The sequence below is a fragment of the Oncorhynchus keta genome, chromosome 10 (genome assembly GCF_023373465.1).
Source record: "Oncorhynchus keta strain PuntledgeMale-10-30-2019 chromosome 10, Oket_V2, whole genome shotgun sequence".
In the NCBI taxonomy this organism is placed as follows: Eukaryota; Metazoa; Chordata; class Actinopteri; order Salmoniformes; family Salmonidae; genus Oncorhynchus; species Oncorhynchus keta.
Window position 1 is genome coordinate 57,640,273 of NC_068430.1, and position 13,393 is coordinate 57,653,665.

Here is a 13,393-nt window from a genome sequence, read left to right on the forward strand (position 1 = left end):
AAAAAGGCTTCTCAACAGTTTTTACCCCCAAGCCATAAGACTCCTGAACAGGTAATCAAATGGCTACTCGGTCCATTTGCATCGTGTGCCCCCTCCAACCCCTCTTTTTACGCTGCTGCAACTCTCTGTTTATCATATATGCATAGTCACTTTAACTATACATTCATGTACATACTACCTCAATTGGGCCGACCAACTTGTCACGTTCTGACCTTAGTTCTTTATTATGTCTTTGGTTTAGTATGGTCAGGGTGTGAGTTGGGTGGGTTGTCTATGTTCTTTTTTCTATCATTTGGGATTTTCCGTGTTCGGCCTGGTATGGTTCTCAATCAGAGGCAGCTGTCAATTGTTGTCCCTGATTGAGAATCATACTTAGGGAGCCTGGTTTCACTTGAGTTGTGGGTGTTTATTTTCCGTGTGAGTGTCTGTGCCACACAGGAATTTACTTCACGTTTATTGTTTTGTTCAGTGTTCGCTATTCATTAAAAAACATGAACACTTACCACGCTGCGTTTCGGTCCTCCGATCCTTCATACTACTCCTCTTCGTCAAACCCTTACAGAAACACCCACCACCAAAGGACCAAGCAGCGTGGTAACAGGCAGCAGCAGCAGCAGCAGCGATCGCAGGACTCCTGGACATGGGAGGAGATTCTGGACGGCAAGGGACCATGGGCACAGCCAGGAGAATATCTCCGCCCCAAGGCAGAGCTAGAGGCAGCAAGAGGCGGCGTTTTGAGGAGGCAGCACGGCAGCGCGGCTGGAAGCCCGAGAGGCAGCCCCAAAAAATCTATTGGGGGGGCACACAGGGAGTGTGGCGAAGTCAGGTAGGATACCTGCGCCAACTTCCCGTGCTCTCAAAGGGACCGGGCAGGCACCGTGTTATGCGGTGGAGCGCACGGTGTCCCCAGTACACGTGCTTAGCCCGGTGCGGTACATTGCAGTGCCTCGTATAGGCCGGGCGAGAGTGGGCATCGAGCCAGGTGCCATGAAGCCGGCTCAACGCATCTGGTCTCCAGTGCGTCTCCTCGGGCCGGTGTACATGGCACCTGCCTTACGCATGGTGTCCCTGGTTCGCCAGCACAACCCAGTGCGGGCTATTCCACCTCGCCGCACTGGCCTGGCTATGGGGAGCATTCAACCAGGTAAGGTTGGGCAGGCTCGGAGGACGAAAACCCTTACACAACTAGTGCTCCCATACATTGGCTAATCTGCATTGTGTCCCTCCCACCACCCGCCAAACCCTCTTTTACGCTACTGCTACTCTCTGTTCATCATATATGCACTTTAACCATATCTACATGTACATCCTACCTCAATCAGCCCGACTAACCGGTGTCTGTATGTAGCCTCGCTACTTTTATAGCCTCTCTACTGTATATAGCTTGTCTTATTACTGTTGTTTTATTTCTTTACCTACCTATTGTTCACCTAATACCTTTTTTTTGCACTATTAGTTAGAGCCTGTAAGTAAGCATTTCACTGTAAGATCGACACCTGTTGTATTCAGCGCACGTGACAAATAAAGTTTGATTTGAAGTCGAAAAAAAACTATTCATGACGTCAGTGACTTCAGGTCGGAGCTCTAGAAAAAGGACAGAATTCCCGGTTTGCAATTCTGAGTTGGAGCCAGTTTTATTTCATCGTTTTCAAGGAGGCAGAAGTCATGCTGGATTGACAGCATGGCCAATGTATTCGAACTTTTCTGGCCCATGTTGTTGTGAGTGAATGTTTATTCTTTTAAGCTTGGAAAAGATACCATTTCAGATACATGCTTTAAATCCTTAAACCCAGACCTGGACCACACACCCTCTCCACTGAATAGCAGGCAGGCGAAGCAAAATAGTGATTGCTTTGCAATGCTTGCAGTTAGCCACTGATTCCTTCCAAACCCTTCATTGTGGAATTTGCGATTTCTGACTTGTTGTGTCCAGTGGCCGATGAGCACCAATACGTTTTATCTATAATTATCTTCATATGACAAGGATTGAAAAGGATTTGCCAGTAGATTGCTGACGTGATTCATGATGACTAATTGTTTAGCTTGCGAACTAAGATTTGAGAGTAACATGATCAGTCCAATCACAGCTATGGTAGATATAATGTGATTTGATGTCATTTTATCTGTGGCCAATGACCTTGAGCCTTCTCGCATGGGCACTTATAATGTAAATCTACGGCAGCACCAAAAGGGCGCTTGAACTGCCTAAATCTCCCTGTAGATTCTGCAGTGACGTAGTGTCCCCATGAGTGACAGAACACTGAGCCAATCACGGCGCAACTAAAGAAAGATCACCGGCACCTAAGCTCTGTATATTCTGCCGGCTGCCCCTCCACCACAGAAAGCACTGAGCTAGGCTGAAACACCTGCATTTTGGAGTTGCCTTGACTAAAAAAAGAGACCATGTTTGTATGCGGCTTTATTAACTCAATAATATGCTGTATATATATTTTCTAGCTAAACAGGTGGGGCTCAAAACAGGTGGGTCTCAATCCTGAATGACGGGTCGCCACTGAATACCAGGCTAGGCCTAGTGGTCAGTTGTCTTTTATCTAGATTGTGGATTTCCTTTCTTTGCTTAGGCTACAAGACGGAAAGATGAAAGATACTTTTGCCCTGGCTTTAACTTGCAGAATAGGGAGAAAGAAGTGAGTGACACAAGATTGTTTTCATTATACTCCCAGTGGAGGTTCTATCGTTTGTGCCCCCTGGTGGTATTCAATGATTCTGCTTGCCACGGGGATATTCCATAATGGATATTCCAACACATTTGATCTATAATGAGGTAATGAATCGTTCTGTTTGTCAACCCTGTAAATCCATGAAAAATCTTAGTCAAGAACTGAAGTATTGATAGACATGATCAGATTTAAAGTCTGTAAGGGTGAAATGTCGGATTTTGATGATGCACTAGCTGTCCATGGAACATGTGTGGTTGTTTCATGTTTCATCACATTTTAGGTATGTTTCTCTACATGTACCAAGATGTTCAAATAAAGATAAACCTATATAGGACCCTTTTGGTACATGTAATATAGAATATGCAGGTTTCACTGTTACATTTTCACAACAGGTGTTGGACTGACAGTCCCAGGGACCCTGATTACAGAGAGTAATAGTCTGCAGGTATGGTGACGCAACCTCGGGTCACACTCGCAGCATGGGAGTTTTGCCCAGGAGGTGGTGCAATTTTCAAATGTATCTGTTCCATTGTTATTGCTGTCAATGTTACTGCTAATATTCTTACAATTCTCCACAAAAGCACTGTTTTGGTCATAGCCAGTACTAGCAATTGGTAACTATTGGTGGTACTGATTCAAACGTACTGCCATTTCATGGCATTTGCCTATTTTAGCAGTATTCCCAATGCTCCTCGTATATTTCTAGATATTCAGTATGGCATGAAACATCTGAAAGCATATGGTGCTCAATAGAAAACAGCATTTAGAGCACAGGTTTCGTTGTATAATGTGAAATGTGTTGAGGGCATTTCATCAGAAGTGCTGGGTTGGGAATGAAGCAGTGAAAGCCTACCGCCCCCACCCCCTGGTGTTTAGACTGTGACGAGAGAGAGGGAGATGTGCGTCACCAGCGTGTGTGTGTGTGTGTGTGTGTGTGTGTGTGTGAACATCAATGAATGTGACCCAGGGATCAGACCTGTGTGTCTGTGCCGCGCGTGTGTGTGGGGTCGTGCCCGTCGAGTGTTTTGTGCAAGCGCATGTGCGGAAGTGTGTGCGCACTTGGAGGAGAAATCATGCTGACTGACACATGACCCTATTTCCGTCGTGATGAATCCCTTTTCAACTGAGAGATATGGCCAATGGGATATGGTAGCTCTTCGGGAAAACGCAGTGCCTTCATAGTCCCGTCATAAGAATGGCATAACATCTGTCATAACATAACATGTCATAAGATTTTCTTTAGAAATGACTTGTGTGGCTGTACACTTGTTCAAGTATTATCTTTCAGATGAAATGTCAGAGGTAATACAAAGTAGGCGGTGTCCTGGCTGAATTCCCTACATGCCCCTCGTACGGGTCATGTTCCTAGCTGACTAAATTGCAAACACAGGCCAGATCTCACAACGCCTTGACAGGGGTTTAATATCTCCGACAACCACATCATATGATGTAGCAATCTGATGCCCGACTGCAAAGTCGATGACGTGGCACACAACCTTTGGTATCGGTTGATGCAGCGCATGTAGTCGGCCGGGAACACAACTTCTATCTGAGCCATCTAATCACCCCCTGCTTCCTAACTGGTATGATCACTCCTTGGCTCTGTGATAGGTGACGGGTGGGGAGATTTCTGGCTGTGAAGGAGACGCTCTTAGCATGGAAGGTTTCATTGAGGAGCAGACAAGATGGTAGCGTTCCAATGCCCAGGATGAGGCGTTTATTTACTCTGGAGAGTAGTTGGCAAGCGGTACACTATGTCCATATGTAAGGCCTACAACAAAACAAGAAACATGATGTGGACTGGAAGGTAACATAAACTGAGAGTTAAGTGAATGTATATCAAATAATAAGTTGAGCTCAAAACGAACCAGGCCTCAGTATGCCAACGTTATCTGGTCAAGAGAAAAATTACTATATTTAAAGGAAACTGGGAATGAAAATGAAATCCCAATAAACATGAAATCCCAATAAACATACACGTTTTCATTTACCGTAAATATACACACTTTATATAATAGGGTATCGCCTTGCAATAAGCAGAATTAAACCGGGGTACACATTTCTCTCCCTAATTACCACAGGATAATTAGGGTTAGGGCGAATGCAACTCTGTTTCAGAAATTCAACCCCCTACCCAAGCCAAAAGTATGCTGCTTTCATAACCAAGTGGGAAGGTGGTATTTACCACATATGACTGGGAAGGATCCACATGAATGCCCCTCCAACTGGTGATTATTAGTGGGGAAATTGTCTATCATCCCTGAGCACCGACTTCTCCCACATGTTGACCTCTGACATCATCTACAAAGGAAATTACCTTGATAAATGCATTTTCAGCAGTTAAATGCAACAAAACATTCTTTCTAAAAAGCTATCTTTTAATATGATTTTTAAATACTATCATTTTTTTTACAAACATGATAGCTGTACAAATGTACGATCTTAATTTGAGCTAGTTTGCTACAGCAAAATAATCCTGCAGCAACAGGAAATGTGAATTATTATGTGGATTATAATTAATAAAAACCTTTGAAAGGGTTGATGCATTTTTTCATAAGGGAAAATCAAGTCTGACATTTCAAAGTGAAAACTACAAACATCAGAAGCATTTTTAAACCTCAAATACACTAAAAGTTTCACATTTCTTGCAAAGTTCTCCTGCCACAGGGTGATCAAATTAAGATCCTACATCTGTACTTTTAGCGTATGGTTGACACAGCTTGTTGGCCATTAGCCAATCATAGTTCCTCTCAACCAATTAAAAGCACATGAATGCATTCAACTGGTCTTTATGACTTCACAACCACCTTCCCACTTGATTATGAATGCAGCATAGCAATTATAAACCAGGTAGTTTGGATCCTGGATGCTGATTGGCTGAAACAGCATTTCAGCCGTGTGTATATCAGACAACATCCCATCGGTATGACGCAAAAATGCTTGTTTACTGTTCTATTTATGTTGGTAACCAGTTTATAATAGCAATATTGCACCTCAGGGGTTTGTGGCATATTGGCAATATACCATGGCTAAGGGCTGTATCAAGGCACCCCACTTCATAAGAACAGTCCTTAGCCATGGTATACTGGCCATATATCAATAATATGCCATTTAGCAGACGCTTTTATCCAAAGCGACTTACAGTCATGTGTGCATACATTCTACGTATGGGTGGTCCCGGGAATCAAACCCACTACCCTGGCGTTACAAGCGCCATGCTCTACCAACTGAGCTACAGAAGGACCACACCTCATTTGTGCTTTATTGGTAAATTCACCTCTTCAATTATGAAGATTAACAGGTACATTTGCAGCATTTCTTAATGCAGAAATAGTGATTTAATTATCAAAAAATATGAACTTTGTAGTGGTAACAAAATATATGATTACAAGTGGTAGTATTAGATCAACAACAAACAAAAGGTTTGCACGCTAAAACCATTTCCCTGCCGGCGTTCAACCGAATAACTGACGCGCGTTTACTTTTCTTTTACATTGGCAGAACCAGAGCACATAGATTATAAACCAACATTCAATTATTACATTATCAATAAACCATTTAACACATCCGGTTAGGCGTATTAAATAAGGCAGGGCAGCTTATAAAGCACGGACTGACAGGAACTCCATCCAGCATCAACCAGATGGGTGCTACACATCGGGGGTGGTGGATAAAGTGAGTTGTTCCTTACTATGTAAAGTGCTTTGAACACTTGGAAAAAGGTGCTATCTGTCTGAATGGCCTTTTCTTTTGTCTTCCTGAATGGGGTTTTCTCGTTTGCGCAATGAGTCCTTGTAAGAAGGTTGGATTGGGGGGGGAGATACTGAGATTGGGCCAATGGCCCTGAGCACTGTAGTGGTGTGACACAGATGACATTTAATCCGAGACGACAGGGAATGAAGAAGGCTGCTGCTGATAGGGTTGTCTCAGGGCCAATGGGTAAGCTTTGTATGAACTGAGCTCAGAACAGCTCTCCTGACCAAAACCACTCAATTTGAGAGAGAAAGGATACAATGGAATCATGATAAAGCAATACTAAATAAGAGTGTGTGCCTACACCTAACCTTGGTTTACCCTAACTAGAACCCTAACCACTCGCTAGCATTGTCTCAACGTTGCGCTTGCATGTAGATATCAGACGTTTTGTGTTTTGGAGAATAAGTTGTGAGAGTGTTTGTTAGGGAGTGTTTGTTGTGAACCCGGGAGTTATTCAGATATTATAGCATACAGCCTTATGCTCTTTTACAAAGGAGAGTAAGTATTGTCGCGTCCTTAACCCAACATCTAGCAACCTCGTCAAGCTCCTCGGTTCTCTTGGCGTAATGGCTAATTAGATGGTTTGACAGATGCTGGACCCAGATTCTGTCTCGGTCGGGCAACAGTACCCCTCGTTTCTTTTTCAAACACTTTATACATTTTTTTTGTTAAAATTAGATTATCCAAAACATTAAGAACACCTGCTCTTTCCATGACAGACTGACCAGGTGAATCCAGCTGAAAATGATGATTCCTTATTGATGTCACTTGTTAAATCCACTTCAGTCAGTGTAGATGAAGGGGAGGAGACGAGTTAAAGAACGATTTTTAAACCTTGAGACAATCGAGACATGGATTGTGTATGTGTTCCATTCAGAGGTTGAATGGGCAAGACAAAAGATTTAAGTGCCTTTGAATGGGATATGGTAGTAGGTCCAGGTGCACCGGTTTGTGTCAAGAACTGCCACGCTGCTGGGTTTTTCACACTCAACAGTTTCCCGTGTGTATCAAGAATGGTCCACCACCCAAAGGACATCCAGCCAACTTGACACAACTGTGGGAAGCATTGGAATCAGCATTGGCCAGCATCCCTGTGGAACGTTTTGGACACCTTGTAAAGTCCATGCCCCGCTGAATGAAGACTCTTGTGGAGTCAAGCTGTGGAATGATCTCACCTGCTCCACTCCTATGGACTATGTCTATGGACGTCAGCTGTCAGTCAAGATGGAGGGGCTGTACCTGGTTTCCTAAGACTTCAATGGCTTCCATTCTTAAACAATAAATAAAAACCTTTTCTTGAAAGTATTGTTTTTAATTGAAATGTTAATTGAAATCATTGTTAATGAATTGTAAACACAAAATGTGTGTGCTTTTTTTTGATGGTAGGAGAAGGTCTAGTGGTACTGGGATTGATACATTCATTTTGAGATGAGGAGGGTTCTGAAAAACAGTCAACATTCACTCCGACTTAATTTCTCCGCCTTGTGTATGACTCAACGAACATTGGTTTTCTATTCACACAAACACACAGGTGCACCACTTGTATGTACACTCCTACACCCACTGATTTATTTTCAGCCAGGGATAGTTTCAGACACAAGTGCTCTCCTTGGTAGCTTGTTAATTGTCTCAAATCTAGACTGTTTCTATTGTGGCCTATACATTTTCAAAACGATGAATGGGAGGGATCGTTTTAGATGCTGATGACTAGGGGATTCTGGGAAACAGAAATGCTCAGAGACAATTATGTCATCAATTAAAGTTCCTCTCCGGGTTATTGAAAATACTTCATATTAATTCATATTTTGTCATGAAATGTCTTTCTTCTTCAACTGGACAACGCATTTTTATAAAGAACTTCATGCATCTATTGAGTCATCTACATTCACATGGTAGCGGGTGTATTTTCACGTGATCTTGTTTTTCAGCATCGTTGATCGAGTTCTGTTGTAGGTTATATTTGGGATCAAAGAGCATGCCCAGAAGGATGACTCACTGTCTAGTTTGATTGGATTTTAAAAAGTAAGTCAACCCTCTCGCTTCTACTTCCACTCCACTGGTAGAAATAATTTACTGAAGGTCAATATGACCACTGCATCAAAATCCACGTGTATGGGCTCAATATTGTTAGACATTATATGGTAAGGATTGTAAACAATTCTTACCGCAAGACTCAAAACAAAACAGTCCCTTTCTTTCTAATTTCCTCTCCCACCTCTCTCTCTCTCACTCGTTATTTCTCTCAATTCAATTCAAGGGGCTTTATTGGCATGGGAAACATATGTTTACATTACCAAAGCATGTGAAATAGATAATACAAATAACAAATACAAAATTGACAGTAAACACTGCACAAAAGTCATTACAGTGTTGTAATGATGTGCAAATTAGTTAAACTACAAAAGGGAACATTTTATAAAGATGGGTTGTATTTACAATGGTGTTTGTTCTTCACTGGTTGCCCTTTTCTTGCGGCAACAGGTCACACATCTTGCTGCTGTGATTGCACACTGTGGTATTTCACCAAATATATATGGGAGTTTATCAAAATTGGATTTGTTTTCAAATTCTTTGTGTGTCTGTGTAATCTGAGGGAAATATGTGTCTCTAATATGGTCATATATTTGGCCGGAGGATCAGATTCCACCTCGTTGTGTGGGCAAGTGTGCACATAGCCTGTCTTCTCTTGAGAGCCAGGTCTGCCTACAGAGGCCTTTCTCAATAGCAAGGCCATGCACACTGAGTCTGTACATAGTCGAAGCGTTCCTTCATTTTGGGTCAGTCACAGTGGTTATCTCTCTCTCTCTCTCTCTCTCTCTCTCTCTCTCTCTCTCTCTCTCTCTCTCTCTCTCTCTCTCTCTCTCTCTCGCCCTTGCTCCATCTCTCTGTCAATACTCCTCTTTCTTCCCACTATCTCCTTTGTCTCTCATCTCTGTCTCTCCTTCGTCAGAAAGGGCATGGATGACGTGTGCAGTAGGGTGTTTTGTTTAGCTCAGCCCCCAGATGCAGATGACCGTTCGTGGCCAGGTGGAACGCAGAGCCAATTAGGTGACAATGACGCTGTGAGCCGTGGCGATTGCTCTCACAGATACAGCTGACCTTCAGACTCAATCTCCTCCATACAGATAACAGCCTATCGCTACCACACAAACGTTGGGGGAACGTAAGGGAACAAACATTCCTTCAATGTTTCCAAGGTCCACGAGCCACGTTGCGTTGGATTTTGGAGGTTGAAGGAGAGGACACAATTTCAATCAGGGAGACATTTTAACCGTGTTAAATTGTGGAGATCCAGTAACGTATGTATTGTTCAATGCCTATTATGATGCTGTCACACCCTGACCATAGTTTGCTTTGTATGTTTCTATGTTTTGTGTGGTCAGGGTGTGATCTGAGTGGGCACTCTATGTTGGATGTCTAGTTTGTCTATTTCTGTGATTGGGCCTGATATGGTTCTCAATCAGAGGCAGGTGTAAGTCATTGTCTCTGATTGGGAACCATATTTAGGTAGCCTGTTTTGTGTTGGGTTTTGTGAGTGGTTGTCTGCACAAGACAGAACTGTTTAGTTTTTTTCACATTTGTTATTTTGTAGTGTTCACAATTATCGTCTTTATTAAACATGATGAACACTAACCACGCTGCACTTTGGTCCTCTCCTTCGTCCACAGAAGAAAGCTGTTACAGAACCACCCACCACAACAGGACCAAGCGGCGTGGTGACAGGCAGCAGGAGCAGCGCAAGGAGGAATGGACATGGGATGATGTATTGGACGGCAAGGGTTGCTACACATGGGAGGAGATCCTGGCGGGAAAGGATCACCTTCCATGGGAACAGGTGGAGGGAGCTAGGAGAGTAGAGGCAGCCGGACAGAGGAGCCGGCGGATATGAGGGAACACGGCTGGCAAGGAAGCCCGAGGGGCAGCCCCAAAAATGTCTTTGGGGAGGCACACAGGAAGTATGGCGAAGCCAGTTAGGAGACCTGAGCCAAATTCCCGTGCTTACCGGAGGGCGAGAGAGACTGGGCAGGCACCGTGTTATGCTGTGGAGCGCACTGTGTACCCAGTGCGGGTGCATAGCCCTATGCGATACATACCAGCTCCTCGTATCGGCCGGGCTAGAGTGGGCATCGAGCCAAGTGCCATGAAGCCGGCTCTACGCATCTGGTCTCCAGTGTGTCTCTTTGGGCCGGCGTACATGGCACCAGCCTTGTGCATGGTGTCCCCTGTTCGCCTGCACTGCCCAGTGCGGGCTATTCCACCTCGCCACACTGGCAGGGCGAGCGGGAGCATTCAACCAGGTAAGGTTGGGCAGGCTCGGTGCTCTAGAGCTCCAGTGCGCCTGCACGGTCCAGTCTATCCAGTACCACCTCCACGCATCAGCCCTCTGGTGGCAGCTCCCCGCACTCGCCCTGAGGTGCGTGTCCTCGGCCCAGTACCACCAGTGCCGGCACCACGCACCAGGCCTACAGTGCGACTCACCTGTCCGGCGCTGCCGGAGTCTCCCGCCTGTCCGGCGCTGCCGGAGTCACCTGCCTGTTCGGCGCTGCCAGAGCTTCCGCCCCTCAGTCCAGAGGCGCCAGAGCTCCTCCGTCCAGCGCTGCCAGAGCTTTCCTCCTCTCCAGAGCTGCCAGTCAACCAGGATCCACCAGAGCCGGCAGTCAGCCAGGATCCGCCAGAGCCGGCAGTCAGCCAGGATCCGCCAGAGCCGGCAGTCAGCCAGGATCCGCCAGAGCCGGCAGTCAGCCAGGATCCGCCAGAGCCGGCAGTCAGCCAGTATCCGCCAGAGCCGGCAGTCAGCCAGTATCCGCCAGAGCCGGCAGTCAGACAGTATCCGCCAGAGCCGGCAGTCAGACAGTATCCGCCAGAGCCGGCAGTCAGACAGTATCCGCCAGAGCCTCCAGTCAGCCAGGATCCGCCAGAGCCTCCAGTCAGCCAGGATCCGCCAGAGCCTCCAGTCAGCCAGGATCCGCCAGAGCCGGCAGTCAGACAGTATCCGCCAGAGCCTCCAGTCAGCCAGGATCCGCCAGAGCCTCCAGTCAGCCAGGATCCGCCAGAGTCGTCAGCCAGTATGGAGCTACCCCTCAGCACTGAGCTGTCCCTCTGTCCCGAGCTGTCCCTCTGTCCCGAGCTGCCCCTCTGTCCCGAGCTGCCCCTCTGTCCCGAGCTGCCCCTCTGTCCCGAGCTGTCCCGAGCTGCCCCTCTGTCCCGAGCTGCCCCTCTGTCCTGAGCTGCCCCTCTGTCTCGAGCTGCCCCTCTGTCTCGAGCTGCCCCTCAGTCCAGTGGGGTCATTTAGAAGGGTCGCCGTGGTTAGGAGGCCACGGAGGCGGACAATGAGGCGGACTAAGACTATGGTGAAGTGGGGGCCACGTCCAGCACCAGAGCTGCCACCGTGGACAGATGCCCACCCAGACCCTCCCCAATAGGTTCAGGGTTCAGGTTTTGCGGCCGGAGTCCGCACCTTGGTACTGTCACACCCTGACCATAGTTTGCTTTGTATGTTTCTATGTTTTGTTTGGTCAGGGTGTGATCTGAGTGGGCACTCTATGTTGGATGTCTAGTTTGTCTGTTTGTGTGTTTGGGCCTGATATGGTTCTCAATCAGAGGCAGGTGTTTGTCATTGTCTCTGATTGGGAACCATATTTAGGTAGCCTATTTTGTGTTGGGTTTTGTGGGTGGTTGTCTTCTGTCTTCGTGTCTGCACAAGATAAGAACTGTTTCGTTTTTTTCACATTTGTTGTTTTGTATTTTGTAGTGTTCACGTTTATCGTCTCTATTAAACATGATGAACACTAACGACGCTGCGCTTTGGTCCTCTCCTTCGTCCACAGAAGAAAGCCGTTACAGATGCACTTTGAAATGCTGTCTGTGGCCATTGAATTCCAGCCTTAGGCTCTGTTACCACATTTGGGCTGTCATCCAGCTCTTCAGTCTGCTGCAGTCCTCTCCATTCACCTAACCTGAATGGAGAATCAATGGACTCTAAGGCAAACAGTGTCAATAACTGTCTTTCACTCACAGATGCTTGATAATGGTTCCCACTCTGTCGTCTCTTCACATTATCTTCCCAAGCAGCTGGAATGTACACACAAACACACACACAGGGCTAGCAAGGCTTGGCAAGGACTGATAATGCCTGGACCTTGGCTCAATTTCAACTGGTCACATCAATACAGTTGCACACTTCATCCTCAATCTGGATTTGTCTAAGGGAATCCAAATGGCAGGAGTGTACAGTGGGAGGGAAAGTGTGCAAATAACAGATTGATATTTGGTCCCTCTTCTTTCCTCTCATACTCTTCTTCAATGTTTTATCTATCAATTTTTCCAACAATAAAACAAATTGTACAGATATATTCTCATGTTCACTATTCACTTGCTCCAGCCTTCTGAGGGCCGTTTGTGTTGTACCAGACAAGTCCAGAGGCACTTTTATGGCTCATAACATTCAAAGCTAGGATTGTTGTTTGTAGAACTGTTCCTGTAAGAGTTATGTTTCAATGAAACATGGTGAAGCCCCAAAATTGCCCTCCCTAGAAGCCTGTGTTTCAGACATAAGGAAGTGGATGGCTGCATACTTTCGACTTTTAAACTGGGACAAAACAGAGATGCTTGTCCTAGGTCCCAAGAAACAAAGAGATCTTCTGTTGAATCTGACAATTAATCTTGATGGTTGTACAGTCTCAAATAAAACTGTGAAGGACCTCGGCGTTACTCTGGACCCTGATCTCTCTTTTAACGAACATATCAAGACTGTTTCAAGGACAGATTTTTTCCATCTACGTAACACTGCAAAAATCAGAAACTTTCTATCCAAAAATGATGCAAAAAAAATAATCCATGCTTTTGTTACTTCTAGGTTAGACTACTGCAATGCTCTACTTTCCGGCTACCCGGATAAAGCACTAAATAAGCTTCAGTTAGTGCTAAATATACGGCTGCTAGAATCTTGACTAGAA